Raw genomic sequence first — 16,154 nt, 5'->3', positions numbered from 1 at the left:
TAGGATGGGTAAGCCAAATGTTTTCAAACTTGAAAGGTCTGTTTCTCGGAGTGCCTATAAAGGAAGCTTCCAGTTGAATAGGCCAGTGATCCAAGCCTCCAAAAGGGAGGATTAAAGCCGACAAGTCAAGGCCTGTGAGGATGAGGTCCTGAGAGATAATGAACCTGCCTAGTTTAGAGGCAACTTGAGAAGCCCCTCCCCTCTTATTATTCCAGGTGAAGGTACCATTTCTTGTCTCTATATCCACTAGCCTCATGTTGTTTATGAAGTTCTAAAATGCTATGGAATCTCTGCCTAGTAATCTGGTCCCACCTTTTTTTTTCTGAGAGAGATCTAATCATATTAAAGTCCCCTCCCAAAATCCAGGGAATGATCGGATGTCTTTCTCTTAGCTCCTCCAGTGAGGTTAGAAACTTGAGCTTGTCCTCAAGTTTTTGAGGACCATAGACATTTGTGATCAAATAAACTTCCTTATCACCCAAAGGTTGGATAACCATTGATAGGTAGTTCCTAGAGGCTTCAACATCTAGGATTCCAATTTTCTGGGGGTTCCAAACTGTGAGAATTCCTCCTATTGTGTTATCTGCTTTAACTTCTAGATATTCATACTTAATAAGCCATTTGCTATGTATCTCTCTTATTTTCTCTATTGAACATTTTGTTTCCTGGATAAACACCATATATGGTTTTTCTTCTTTCATTCTATTGCTGAGATTTCTTTGCTTCCTTTTACTTCCTAGACCCCTAATATTCCATATTGTGAGCTTCATTAAGAAAGATTTGTGAGTAACTGGTAAGGTCTTTCATCTTACCTAAGTCGATCATGAGTTTTCCACACTTTATCAGCAGCTCATTCTGTCTTTTTCTTCCTCGTTTCCTCCCTGGGTTCTTGGGAGCTTGTTCCAATGTTGCCTCCATCATTTTTACCCCTTTGTTGTCCTGACTATCATGCTTTCTTTTGACCCCAGAACCCTTTGCTTGAGATCTCCATATGAAAATTTGTTGTACTATGTTAAACTCCTCTTGAGGTAGTGAATCCACGCCTTTGGCAGTTCCTTGCTTCATAAACTTTTCTAGATCGAGATTCTCCCTTTCAAGAATTTCCTGCAGCTCATGATCCTCTGTCCACACTTCGCTTGGGGTCATCTCATGGTCCCTGTCAAGTTCCATAGTACTTGGCAGATCCTCGTTTTCATCTCCTATTTGATACTAATCATGATCAGGAGCTCAAAATTTGCCAAAAATTAAAAGTGTTAGAATCTTGATAAGCTTAGTTTCAGATCGAAGAGCTCGTCATTTTGAATCCAACGGTGCGATTGGAACTAAAATTTGAGCTTGTATGCAGAAGTTAGAGCAAGTAAAAGTTCATGGTTGACTTGATGACATGGCAGGATTGGATGACATGGCAAAGCCCTTCAGTGAATGAGGAGGCACCAAGTGGCAGGCTTCCATTGGCCCCTGCATATCACATATTATAACAACAGACAGGTCGACATTAAAGAATCAGCCCCTAGCGCAGAGCAAGTTACAATGCGATGCGATTGCAAACGCATATCACATAATGTTAAGAATCAGCCCTCGACACAATCAAGGTTGCGATGCAATATATCATAATCACATGTCACACCCCATACTCACCAATATATATATGTCACCACCAATAACGTCGAGTGCAATTTGCGATGGGGAACTTCTGGACCCGATATTGTTATACGTTGTATTTTATAACCCCGACGGGTCCACTGCTATCACAGTGTATGGACTTTGATATCCACCGAGGGAAAGTGCCGATTGCGATAGGACTGTCGGATGTGATGTTTTATGCATTGAGATTTATAATACTGGTGGGTCCTTGTTATCGCAGAATGCATGTTGGGCTGATATGCTGAAGGTTTAAGCATCGATTGCAATTGTGATGGGGTTCCCAGATGCGATATGTTATATGTTGTATTTAATAATCCCGGCGGGTCTCCAGAGTGCATGATGTAAGGCACTGTACACTGATGTACATCACCGATTGCGTTATCCGATAGGGCTACAGAACTGTATCATTTTCCGTCGGACCACCACTCTGCATGTGGCCACTCGAACCTTAACTGCGAGATAGGTGGGAATGATGACGAAATTGCCAGTTTTAATTGTGGATATTGAATTTAACTGGCAGTAAGCTAGATTTGGAGGAGAAAATTGTGGAAACATTGGCAAAAGCCATAACTAAGGCAATTTTCGAGCAAATGGGATCCAAAAAGAGGCTAGATGGCCATTTTTGGATATTCTTAACTTATTGGAATAGGTTTCAGGATCAAAGGAGCACTTCTGGATAGGGTTTTTGCAAAGTGAAGCCTATGGGTGCCCTGGTCAACCAGAGCATTGATTCAATTTATGGAGGAGTTCCAAGATGGATATGACCTTTTAGGGGTCTTCCAACCTCCATATGTTTTCTACAGCAACCATTACATTAGTGTTGTAGCTTAATTTCTTCTTTGCTCTATATGTGTATGGAGAAATAAAATTGTTTAAGTACGTCAAGTGGATTGTTGTACTTTCTTATGCTCTTGGTAGTTGGAGTATGGGGTCTTGATTTGAGAGCCCTTAGCTTGCTGATTGTTTCATGACTAACTGTAGGTTGTCATATGTTTAGAGTGAGAGTTTTTTGCAAAAGAAAGTTTTCTTGAAGGGGAAACTAGCCACTCTTTTTGTTAGCACACTTATGTACTCTTTACCATTGAAGAATTTTGAGCATAATGAGAGGGGGTCATGCCTTTTGAGTTGATCCAAGGAGATGTAGCCCAGGATGGGTGAACTCCTTTATAAATGGATGGTGTATTATTGTTTGATGCATGCTTCCATTCAGTGTTTTGGTTTCATGTTTTAAGTTTTCTTCATGAAACTAACTTAAGTAAAAACACATAAAATTCATGTTTTTACTTGTTATTTTGGAGTCAAACCTCAAGCACATTTTTTTTTTTATTCTGATGAGGGGAATTAGCACATCATTGCTAATCTATCCCAATCCAGATCAGGTTGGTATCAGAGCTATGGTTTTCTTTGTGCAAGGAGGAATTGACTATTGTTTGCAAGTGAATGTGTTTTGAAGATCATTAAGGAGAAGGTTTTGGAAAGGAGAACAATATTTTTACAATATCTACCACCATGTTCTACCTCATATTGCAGTAGAAGCTTCAAGCAAAGCATGTCCCAAGGAGGAGAACCTGCGAGAATGTCAGAGGATGTGAATTCTTTTAGAAAGGCTTTCTTAGACATGACAGAAATGGTGAAAGTCCTCTATGAAGAGAAGAATACCAAATTGCAAGGTGAAAGCTCTAGACCTCCAAGAGGTGAATATTCTCCAAGGGAAGAAGGTAACAAGAATGGTGATAAACCACCATCTTCTCCACAATCTTTATGTTTTTCTACAACTATTATGCAAGATGCTAGTGTAGAAATTCCCTCTCAGAAGGTAGATGGAAACATTTATACCTTTTGTCCACATGATGTGGAAGATGAGGTTCTATCAGCACCCAAATCCGAGGAGCTAAAAGAAGAAAGCCGAAGAGTACAAGAGGACACATCTCGAATCAAAAGGGAAATCAAAAACATCTCCGTGTGTCAATCGAAAGATGAAACAAATGGTAAGAATTTACATGCTTCTTCCTTATGTGAAATTATTGATGTAAATTCATTTGCAGCCTTTGAAAAACACAGTAAAGGCATTGGATCCAAGCTCTTGACCAAGATGGGTTACAAGGGAGGACGCCCTGGCATAAACCAACAAGGCATTAAAAATCCAATTGAGGCCAAAGAGAGGCCTAAATACGAAGGCTTGGGCTATGTTGCAAAAGAAGAGTGGTCTTCTAGTGAAAGTTCATGGATATCGTGTTCCTTTTTCTGTAAGAAAGGACACGAGGAGGTGAGATGTTGGGAGTTGCATCCAGAAATGGCCCCTGCTTGGTTCCTCAAGCGTAAGGAGGAATTACAGTGAATAAGGTCTCCAAAGAGAGATGTAAAAGCTGAAGAAGAAGGAAAGTCGAGTTCTTCTTGCCACACAAGTTCCTCACGCAAGCAGCGTAAGCCAAAGGACAACAAACAGAGGTATAATCGTTCTGTTAATTCGAATGTTGTTCATGATGGAAAAAACATGTAGATTTGAATAACATGTTGAGGAAAATGTTTCCATGCACCTTTTGCCTTTCATCTAACCATTGTGTAGATAAGTGTGATAAAAGGAAAGCAATCATCAAGAAGATGGTTATGTCTACTGGAATTGAGACCAAAAGGAGAAAATCTCATCCAAGGATAAAGGCAAGTGAGCTGAGAAGAGCCCAAAAGAACTTCTGTACTCACTGCAATATCAGTGAACATTTGGTTGAGAAGTGTTGGAAATTGTTTCCACAACTTCATCTCGGTAAGGGCAAGAAAATCATGCAAGCACCAGAAGAGGAAGCGACAAAATAAAAAGTGGCATAAGATGCGACCATCCCTGAAGCATCTTCAAAAGAAGAGAAAGTTCAAATAGAGGGTTCGTTCACCTCGTTCGGTAAGAAATGGGCAGACTATTTGTCCAACTGAAGTTTGTAAATTTATGTTTTTCACTAGTTGCATATTCACATAGTTGGGTAATTTGTAAAAGTGATGTTCATAAAAAAATCACTTATATGCAACAGTGTTTTCTTTAAGCATTACAATGCTAGTTTGGCTTGTTGATAGTCAATTTGAATGGAGAAATATGGGAGTCAACTTTATTCCATTTTTTAAAATGAATTTCTACTTGTAGTTTGAAAAAGAATTTTAAAATTGTTGTATGAGTAGTTGCAGCACATTTAGTATGTTCCAAATGTGTGTAGCACTCAAGTTATACAAGTATTCACTATGTGAAGCTTGTTTGGGTTCATTTGGAAAAGTCTTTTAGTATGTTATCCTTGATAAGTATTTTGCAGATAAGTAATTCCAAGGTGCTCATCTTCTTCGAATTCTTCTTTGGAAGGATGTTGTTGTGGATGGCCATAGTGACATGGACAGATGTCAACTCATCGCTTATGGCTCCGAAGAACAAAGGTGAAGGAGAAGGAAGGATAACCTGTAGGAAACTTGTGGTGCAGACAAAGTACAGAGTAGATGCAAATTATTTAATGCTTTTGGAGAACAAAAATTTTTTAGTGGGGAAGAATGATCAGGAGCTCAACATTTGCAAAAAAAATCAAAGTGTCAAAATCTCAATAATCTTCGCTTCAAATCTAAGAGCTCGTCATTCTGAATCCAACAGTGTGAACGAAACTAAAATCTGAGCTCGTATGTAGAAGTTAGAGCAAGTCAAAGTTCAAAGTTGACTTGATGACATGGCAGGATTGGATGACATGGCAAAGCCCTTCAGCGAATGAGGAGGCGCCAAGTGGCAGGCCGCCATTGGCCCCCGCATATCGCATATCGAAGAAAAAGACAAGTCGACGTTAAAGAATCGACCCCCAGCGCAGAGCAGGTTGCGATGCAATGCGATCGCAATTGCATATCACATAATGTTAATAATTGGCCCCCAACACAGTCAAGGTTGCGATGCGATATATCGCAATCGCATATCGCACCCGGTACCCACCGATATATATATGTCACCATCGATAACGCCGATTGAGATTTGCGATGGGGAACTTCTGGACCCGATATTGTTATACATTGTATTTTATAATCCTAGCGAGTCTAATGCTATCACAGTGTATGGATTTTGATATCCGCCGAGGGAAAGTGCTCATTGTGATAGGACTACGGGATGTGATGTTTTATGCATTGATATTTATAATCCTGGCAGGTCTGTGTTATCGCAGAACACAAGTTGGGTTGATATGCCGAAGGTTTAAGCATCGATTGCAATTGCGATTAGGATTGGGTTCCCAGATGCGATATGTTATATGTTGTATTTAATAATCCCGAAGGGTCCGCAAAGCGCCTGATGTAAGGGTCTGTACACCGATGGACTTTGCCAATTGCATCAGGGTTGCAGAACCGTAGCCTTTTCTGCCGGACCACCACTCTACATGTGACCACTCAGCCCTTAATAATCGCGAGATAGGCGAGAATGATGGCAGAACTACTAGTTTTAACTGTGGATATTGAATTTAACTGGTAGTAAGCCAGATTTGGAGGAGAAAATTGTGGAAAGACTAACAGAAGTCATAAATAAGGCAAGTTTCAACCAAATGGGATGCAAAAAGAGGTTAGATGGCCATTTTTGGACATTCTGAACTGATTGGAACAACTTTCAGGATCAAAAGAGAACTTCTGGATAGGGTTTTTGTAAAGTGAAGCCTATGGGTGCCCTGGTCAACCAGAGTGTTGATTCAGTTTATGGAGAAGTTATAAGATGGAGATGACTTTGCAGGGGTCTTCCAACCTCCATATGTTTTCCGCATTAGCCATTACAACAGTTTTGTAGCTTTATTTCTTCTTTGCTCTATATGTGTATGGAGAAAGAGAATTGTTTAACTACATCAAGTGGATTGTTGTACTTGCTTATGCTCTTGGTTGTTGGAGTATGGGGTCTTGATTTGAGATCCCTTAGCTTGCTAATTGTTTAATGACTAACTGTAGGTTGTCATATGTTTAGAGTGAGAGCTCTTTGCAGAAGAATGTTTCCTTGAAGGGGAAACTAGCCATTCTTTTTGTCAACACACTTATGTACTCTTTACCATTGAAGAATTTTGAGCATAATGAGAAGGGTTCATGCTTTTTGAGTTGATCCAACGAGATGTAGCCTAGGAGGGGTGAACTCCTTTATCAATGGCTAGTGTATTATTGTTTGATCCATGCTTCCATTCAGTGTTTTGGTTTCATGTTTTAAGTTTTCTTCATGAAACTAACTTAAGTAAAAACACATAAAATTCATGCTTTTACTTGCTATTTTGGAGTCAAACCTCAAGCACATTTTTTTTATTTTTATTTTGATGAGGGGAATTAGCACATCATTGCTAATCTGTCCCAATTCAGATCAAGTTGGTATCAGAGCTATGGTTTGCTTTGTGCAAGGAGGAATTGACTGTTGTTTGCAAGTGAATGTGTTTCGAAGCTCATTTAGGAAAAGGTTTTGGAAAGGAGAACAAGATTTTGACAATCTCTACCACTAAGTTCTACCTCAAATTGCAGTAGAAGCTTCAAGCAAAGCATGTCCAAAGGAAGAGAACCTTCAAGAATGTCAGAGGACGTGAAGGCTTTTAGAAAGGCTTTCTTAAACATGGCAGAAATGGCGAAAGTCCTCTATGAAGAGAGGAATACCAAATTGCAAGGTGAAAGCTCTAGACCTCAATGAGGAGATTTTTCTCCAAGGGAAGAAGGTAACAAGAATGGTGATAAACCACCATCTTCTCCACAATATTCATGTTTTTCTATAACTATTATGCAATATTCTAGTGTAGAAAGTCCCTCCGAGAAAGTAGGTGGACAAGTTTGTACCTTTTGTCCACATGTGGAAGATGAGGTTCTATCAGTGCCCAAATCCAAGGAGCTGAAAGAAGAGAGACGAAGAGTCCAAGAGGACACATCTCGAATCAAAAGGGAAATCGAAAACATCTTCGTGTGTCAATCGAAAGATGAAGCAAATGGTACAAATTTACATGCTTCTTCCTTATGTGAAAGTGTTGATGTAAATTCATTTGCTACCTTTGAAAAACACGTTCAAGGCATTGGATCCAAGCTCTTGACCAAGATGGGTTACAAGGGAGGAGGCCTTCACATAAACCAACAAGGCATTAAAAGTCCAATTGAGGCCAAGGAGAGGCCTAAATACGAAGGCTTGGGCTATGCTGCAAAAGAAGAGTGGTCTTCTAGTGATAGTTCATGGATATCGTGTTCCTTTTTCCTTAAGAAAGGACATGAGGAGGTGAGATGTTGGGAGTTGCATCCAGAAAAGGCCCCCACTTGGTTCCTCAAGCGTATGGAGGACTTACCATGAATAACGTCTCCAAAGAGAGATGTAAAAGCTGAAGAAGAAGGAAAGTCAAGTTCTTCATGCCACACAAGTTCCTCACGCAAGCAGCGTAAGCCAAAGGACAACAAATAGAGGTATAATCATTATGTTAATTTGAATGTTGTTGATGATGGAAAAAAACATGCAAATTTGAATAACATATTGAGGAAAATGTTTACATGCACCTTTTGCCTTTCATCTAACCATTGTGTAGATAAGTGTGATAAAAGAAAAGAAATAATCAAGAAGATGATTATGTCCACTGGAATTGAGACTGAAAGGAGAAAATCTCATCCAAGGATAAAGGCAAGTGAGAAGAGAGGAGCTCAAAAGAACTTTTGTACTCACTGCAATATCAGTGGACATTGGGTCGAGAAGTGTTGGAAATTGTTTCCACAACTTCATCCCGGTAAGGGCGAGAAAATCATGAAAGCACTAGAAGAGGAAGCGACAAAAGAAAAAGTGGCGCAAGATGCAACCATCCCATATGCAGATTCAAAAGAAGAGAAAGTTCAAATAAAGGGTTCATTCACCTCGTTGGGTAAGAAATGGGCAGACTATTTTTCCAACTGAAGTTTGTAAATTTATGTTTTGCACTAGTTGCATATCCCCATAGTTGGGTAATTTGTAAAATTGATGTTCATAAATAAATCACTTATATGCAACAGTGTTTTCTTTAAGCATTACAATGCTAGTTTGGCTTGTTGATAGTCAATTTGAATGGAGAAATTTGGGAGTCAAGTTTATTCCATTTTGTAAAATGCATTTCTACTTGTAGTTTGAAAAAGCATTTTAAAACTATTGTATGAGTAGTTGCAGCACATTTAGTATGTTCCAAATGTGTGTAGCACTCAAGTTATACAAGTATTCACTATGTGAAGCTTGTTTGGGTTCATTTGGCAAAGTATTTTAGGATCTTATCCTTGATAAGTATTTTGTAGATAAGCAATTCCAAGGTGCTCATCTTCTTGGAATTCTTCTTGGGAAGGATGTTACTGTGGATGGCCATAGTGACATGGATAGATGTCGGCTCATTGCTTATGGCTCCAAAGAACAAAGGTGAAGGAGAAATAAGGATAACCTGTAGGAAACTTACGGTGTAGACAAAGTACAGAGCAGTTGCAAATTATTTAATGCTTTTATAGAACAAAAGTTTTTCAATGGGGAAGACTGATAAGGAGCTCAAAATTTGCCAAAAATTCAAAGTGTCAGAATCTTGATAATCTTAGCTTCATATCGAAGAGCTCGTCATTCTGAATCCAACGGTGCAAACAAAACTCAAAGCTGAGCTCGTATGCAAAAGTTAGAGCAATTCAAATTTCAAGGTTGACTTGATGACATGGCAGGATTGGATGACATGGCAAAGCCCTTCAGCGAATGAAGAGGCACCAAGTGGCAAGCCGACATTAGCCCCCGCATATCACATATCGGAGCAAAAGACAGGTCGGTGTTAAAGAATCGACCCTTGGCGCAGAGCACGTTGCGATGCGATGCAATCGCAATCACATATCGCATAATGTTAAGAATCGGCCCCCGACACAGTCAAGGTTGCGATGCGAGATATCGCAATCTCATATCGCAATCACATATCGCACCTAGTCACCGCCGATATTTATATATGTCATCGCCGATAACGCCGATTGCAATTTGCGATGGCGAACTTCTGGACACAATATTGTTATAAGATGTATTTTATAACCCCGAAGGGTCCGCTTTTATCACAGCGTATCGACTTTGATACCTGTCGAGGGAAAGTGTCAATTGCGATAGGACTACTCGATGTGATGTTTTATGCCTTGAGATTTATAATCCCGTCTGGCCTGTGTTATCGCAGAACGCAAGTTGGGTTCATACGTCGAAGGTTTAAGCGCTAATTGCAATTGTGATGGGGTTCTCGGATGCGATATGTTATATGTTGTATTTGATAATCTTGTCGGGTCCAGAGAGCGCCTGATGTAAGGGTCTCTACGTTGATGGACTTCGTCGATTGCGATATGCGACGGGGCTGCGGAACCGTAGACCACTCAGCCCTTAACCGCGAGATATGCGAGAATGATGGCAGAACCACTGATTCCGGCAAAACTGCAAGTTTTAACTACGAATATTGAATTTAACTGGAAGTACGATAGATTTGGAGGAGAAAATTGTGGAAAGATTGGTAGAAGTCATAACTAAGGAAATTTTCGACCAAATGGGATGCAAAAAGATGCTAGATAGACATTTTTGGACATTCTGAACTGATTGGAACAGGTCTCAGGATCAAAGGAGCACATTTGGATAGGATTTTTGTAAAGTGAAGCCTATGGGTGCCCTAGTCAACCATAGTGTTGATTCAGTTTATGGAGGAGTTCCAAGATGGAGATGACCTTTTAGGGGTCTTCCAGATTCCATACGTTTTCTGCAGTAGCCATTACATTAGTGTTTGTAACTTTATTTCTTCTTTGCTCTATATGTGTATTGAGAAAGAGAATTGTTTAAGTACTTCAAGTGGGTTGTTGTACTTGTTTATGTTCTTGGAGTATGGGGTCCTGATTTGAGAGCCCTTAGCTTGCTAATTGTTTCATGACTAACTATAGGTTTTCATATGTTTAGAGTGAGAGTTATTTGTAGAAGAATGTTTCCTTGAAGGGGAAACTAGCCACTCTTTTTTTCAGCACACTTATGTACTGTTTACCATTGAAGAATTTTGAGCATAATGAGAAGGGGTCATGCCTTTTGAGATGGTCCAAGGAGATGTAACCCAGGAGGGATGAACTCCTTTATCAATGGTTGGTGTATTATTGTTGGATGCATGCTTCCATTCAGAGTTTTGGTTTCATGTTTTAAGTTTTCTTCATGAAACTAACTTAAGTAAAAACACATAAAATTCATGCTTTTACTTGCTATTTTGGAGTCAAACCTCAAGCACATTTTTTTTTATTCTAATGAGGGGGATTATCACAACATTACTATCCTATCCTAATTTAGATCAAACCACCTCCTAGATATCCAACCCAACCCTCTCTCTCCTACATTGCATAATGGTAGAACTGGGGAGGAACATATCGGAAAGAGACTGGACCGCTTTTTAGCACACAAGAACAAAGTTGAAATATTGGGTAATTTGAGGTCCTGGGTTGATAAGACTTTTATTTTGGATCATCTCCCCATTGTACTACAATGGAGGACGAGCATATTCGACTGGGTATTCCTTTCAAATTTAACAGAATTTGGTTCGAGTATGGGAAATTCAATGAACGAGTAAAAACTTCTTGGCACTTAGTGACGAGAGAGACTGATATATCCCCAATGACACATATCTCGGAGAAATTACAATATTTCTAGAGTTGTGTTAGGATTTGGGAAAAGGAAAAGAAAAAGTCACTTTCTCTAGAACTTAAAGCTATAATTGAAGAGGTCGAAAGACTTAGCAGAAACATTGATCAGGGAGTTCCTACAACCTTCATGCAGGAAAGGGTGAAAGAATTGGAGCATAGAAAGAGGCACATTCTCTAGATACAAGAAACTACTTGGCACCTGAAAAGCAGAGCTATATGGCTCTGTGAGGGGGATAGAAACACCCACTTCTTTCATAAATATCCTAATCGCAGAAAAAAAAAAATATTAATATTATATGGCATATACCGTGGAGAAATGGGGAGAATGTATACACTACAGAGGAGATACAAAAAGAAGCAATACACTTTTTTGAGTCTTTCTACCAGGCTCGTATGGGCGATAATATTGAAGATCAAATTTGGGGTATGATGGACTACCCTCTTATGTTTAATGAGGAACAAATTGAAGCATTGTATAGCCTAATTACAATTAAAGAAGTTCTTCGACTGTTGAAATACTTTGCAAAACACAAATTTTCGGACTCAGATGGCTGGACAATGGAATTTTCCCTCCATTTCTTTGATCTGATGGGAATGGACCTTATGAATATGGTTGAAGAGTCGAGGATCGATGGTTTTGTATATGGGTCCATAAACTCCACTTTTATTGCAAAGATTCAGAAGGTTACTATCACTACTTCCTTCTTGGATTTCAGACCTATTTCACTTTCTAACATATGTTATAAACTCATCTCTATGATTATAGCGGAGTGTATGAATATTACCCTCTCGGCATATATTTCTCGGGAATAATTCAGCTTCCTGCATAAAATATTGATTCATAATGTAGTTGCCACCACACAAGAAACTATACATTCCATCCACATAAGAAAAATGGAGGCTTTGGTCATGAAGGTGGAATTGAAGAAAGCATACGACTGTGTAGACTGGTCATTCGTGCACCTCATTCTGACGAAGATTGGTCTGGCAGTTCAAAATGTAGAATGGATTATGGATTGTGTCACATATGTACATTTTGTTGTTCTGGTAAATGGTTATCCTTCTAATTTTTCAAAGCAAAGAGAGGGTTACGATAGGGATGTTCACTTTCGCCATTACTCTTTATTTTGGTTATGGATGGTCTTAGTCAAAAAATTAATGCAGCTCGATCCTCGGGCCTCTTCTATGGTATCCATTTGGAAAATCGTATTGATATAACCCATAATTTTTTTGTGGATGAATTCCTCACTTTTGGGATGGTTTCCAGACAACAATGGTTGCATCTGCACTATATTATCATGATATTTGGCAAGGCATTGGGAATGATGGTTAAGGAAGACAAATTGTTAATCATGCACTCATATGGTGATCATGAGGAGATTAATAGTATTGCATATCTCTTTCATTTTCGCACCCAACCCTTGTGTGATGGATTTACTTACCTAGGCTTCCATCTCAAGCCGAATAATTATAGGCTTGCACACTGGCAATGGGTTCTAGATAAAATTCAACATAAGTTATATTGTTGGTCCCATCGATGGCTTACTTTTGAAGGAAGATACATACTGGCACATGCAGTAATACAACAGATCTTGGTGCATTGGGCACATCTATATATTCTACCCTCGACCATTATTACTAAGATCAAAAGAATCATGACACATTTCATATGGGCAGGTTTGGATAGGAAAAACAAATACCGCCTTATTAAATGAGAGAAGATCACAGTTCCAAAAGAATTCAATGGATGGGGAATTTTGGTTGTAAATATTTTTGGGTGGGCACTCATAATCAAATCGGTATGGCGCTCTCTATTCCGAGATGGCATCGGGCATGATATAATTGCTATAAAGTATCTACAAAATAAGAAAGTTGATGACTAGATTAGAGAAGGGCACATTGGGAATAAATTCGGTTCTTACATTTGGACTAGCTTCAACAAGGTTAAAGTTTGGTGTCTCCAGAGAATTGTATGGACATTTGGCAAGGGAAATCACATCATTGGATTTGATCCATCTCTCAACACAAAATAGTCTTATATTTATAGTAATGGAATAACTTACTACAACTTGGGATGATAATGACTCCCATGTGGATACAAATCACATTTATTGGAAAACAACAGTCTCTAGAAGAATGCATTAGAATTATAATTATGGTGATGATGATGGTTAACGTCCAGAGAGATCGATTAGGTCTATTAGACCTTAAGAAGAATAGATGATTACCTGAAACTCTATAATATTGTATTTCTATTCTAAAAAAGAAGTGAGATATATATTCCAAGATCATTGTAGTTTGGCTAATTTAACAAGGCAAGAAGATTAGTAATGTGGCACATCTTTTGGAAAGGAGAATGAATGAGTAAGGGTCAAGCATTCAAGGAGAAAGTGCTTCTCATCTTCAACTCTCTTAGTATCGCAAAGGGGGCAGATTCTTTCGTTTCAAGATGTTTTGAGAATAGTCCAATGCCTGGTTTCACTCCAAAGATCATGAGAATTATTTCTTATCTTAGAAATGTTCATCTTCTTCTTAGCACTGGTCTGAAAGATAATTTTGGTTAGTAAGAGTGAGGTTGATCTTAGCTTTCTTTTCCCCGCTATCTCCTTATCCTCCCACAACTTATCCTTAAATTTAGAAGTAATAGTGTTTTTAATATCATCCTTATTCTCCAAAATAATCTCCTCCCTTATCCCCCAATGGATGAGCCACAACTGAACATCTTTATGCTATCCTTACTTGAGTTGGAGGCGGGGGTTTTGACTAGAGTTAGAAGCAATCTTGGGGAACCTCGTGGCTTCCATGTTGGATAACTTCTTTTTGTACATAAGATATTTAAACATAACCATGCTTTCAATGGGGGAGAGGCTAGCTTCAATCAAGATAATAAGGTAGGGAGTATTTTCTTTAATTTTGAGATTGTAGGTTATAAATTGCTTTTGGATTATCTCAATATTTCTCCACGATTCTCCTCCAGCCCTACACCTCTCAACCATATAAAATAATAAGGGTGACGAAGATGAACTCTTTTTTACACTTAATTTGTTTTCAAGCTCATAGTAGGCTTTCTCGCCCCCTATAATCCTTTTCTCGATGTTGTATGAGGAAACCTTGTCCAAGTACTTGTTATCTGAGATATTGTAAGGTTATGTTATGTTATGTGATGTAAAAATAAATAAAATAAAAATAACCCTATATTAAAGTAAAAATTTTAAGTTATTTTTTCTTATCATTTTTTGTTGGGAAGTTAAGGTAAATTTAAAATAAAAATAAAAAGAGTCCTATATTAAAATAAAAAATTCTACGTTACTTTTTTTAATTAATTTTTGTTGGGTAGTTAAGGTACACTTGACTTGGTCAAGTTACCAGTGGTTTTTGAGCTCCAAGTTTATGAAAACCCATGGTATTCATGTGGAATATAGTCTATTTAAAAGGAAAGAGAGATATCAAATTTCTTAAAATGCTAGCATTTTAAGATACATAAAAATTTGTTCCCTCTAGACTCTTGGTAACTCTAGACTCTTGGTAAATCTATAGTTAAAATAGATCTACTTAATATACAAAATTATCATAGTTACTCCTTTTAAATTTAATTATCAAAACTTATCCATAAAAATACTTCATTTCCATTCAACTTCGTTTCTATTATATACATTTCTATTCAACTTCGTTTCTATTATACATAGGGATAATACATTTCTATTCAATTTCTAAATATTATACATATATTTATAACACTAGAATAATATAATGATTATAAGTTTGGAATATATATTTTTGGCGTGCACTTTAAAAAAGTTAAAAATTAATTTCCAATTACGGCATTTAAATAATTTCGACATAAAAATTTAGTTTAAATTATTTGGATTTATGAAAAAAATAATTCAAATTAATATTATTTAAATTCTATGTGAATTTAAAATAAAATTTTCGTTTAAATTATTTGGATTTATGAAAAAAATCATTCAAATAAATATTATTTAAATTTTATGTGAATTTAAATTTGATATAAATACCTAAAAATAACTAAAATTAGTTAGGGATAAGTGGAATAATAAATCATAAATTTAATTTGATATTATTTTTATAGATAGTTAAATTAGTAAATAAAATAGGTAAAGTAAATAAATAATAAATGAGTAAATAATTTGAAATAAAGAAATAATTGAGGGGAAATGATTTTTTTTTTTAATTGAAAAACAATTGAGAAAAGATGAGAAGAGAAAATTAAAATATAAATTTATTGAAATTTTTGATAGTTTAATATAAAAAATATTATTAAATTTGATTAATTTTTTATATTTAAAATAAATTACAATTAACTTATATTCTAAATAAAAACTATATTTAAAAAATAATAATAATAAGATATGAATATCATATTCAAAATTTTGGTTAAATAGTGAGTTTTAGTAGTTGAAATTACATTTTTAATTGTATAGATTTAAGTAGACATTAGATTTGGGCAGATTACACAAAAGAAATTTATATACAGAGGAAATGGGTTTTTTCACCAAAATTCGGCGACAATCTCAGGCAGATTATGTGTTTTTGTTGTTTAAAATATATTTGCAAATGCATAAATAAATTTAGCACTCTGAAAAACCCCAAAATATTAGAATTTTATAAATTAAACAACTTAAATTCAAATTTTTAAAACTCTTTACTAGATATTAATTAAAATTAACCAAAAAATTACTCTAAATAAAAAACATTTTGTTTATAAATTAAACTACTCTTTCCAAAAATTCCTTACCAAATTATGACCAAAATTAAGTAAAAAAAAAAACCTAAACAAAACCAAGACTACTACGTTCATATTGTTCCTTTCGAAATCCATGCCTACTAAAAAAATGTTTCGTATCCAGGGATGAATTGAAAATTTA

Source organism: Pinus tabuliformis, chromosome 6 (genome assembly GCF_031772625.1).
Source record: "Pinus tabuliformis cultivar Carrire ecotype Pingquan chromosome 6, CPIR1, whole genome shotgun sequence".
Classification (NCBI taxonomy): Eukaryota; Viridiplantae; Streptophyta; class Pinopsida; order Pinales; family Pinaceae; genus Pinus; species Pinus tabuliformis.
The sequence above is the reverse complement of the archived record's forward strand: the minus strand, read 5'-3'. Positions refer to the sequence as shown.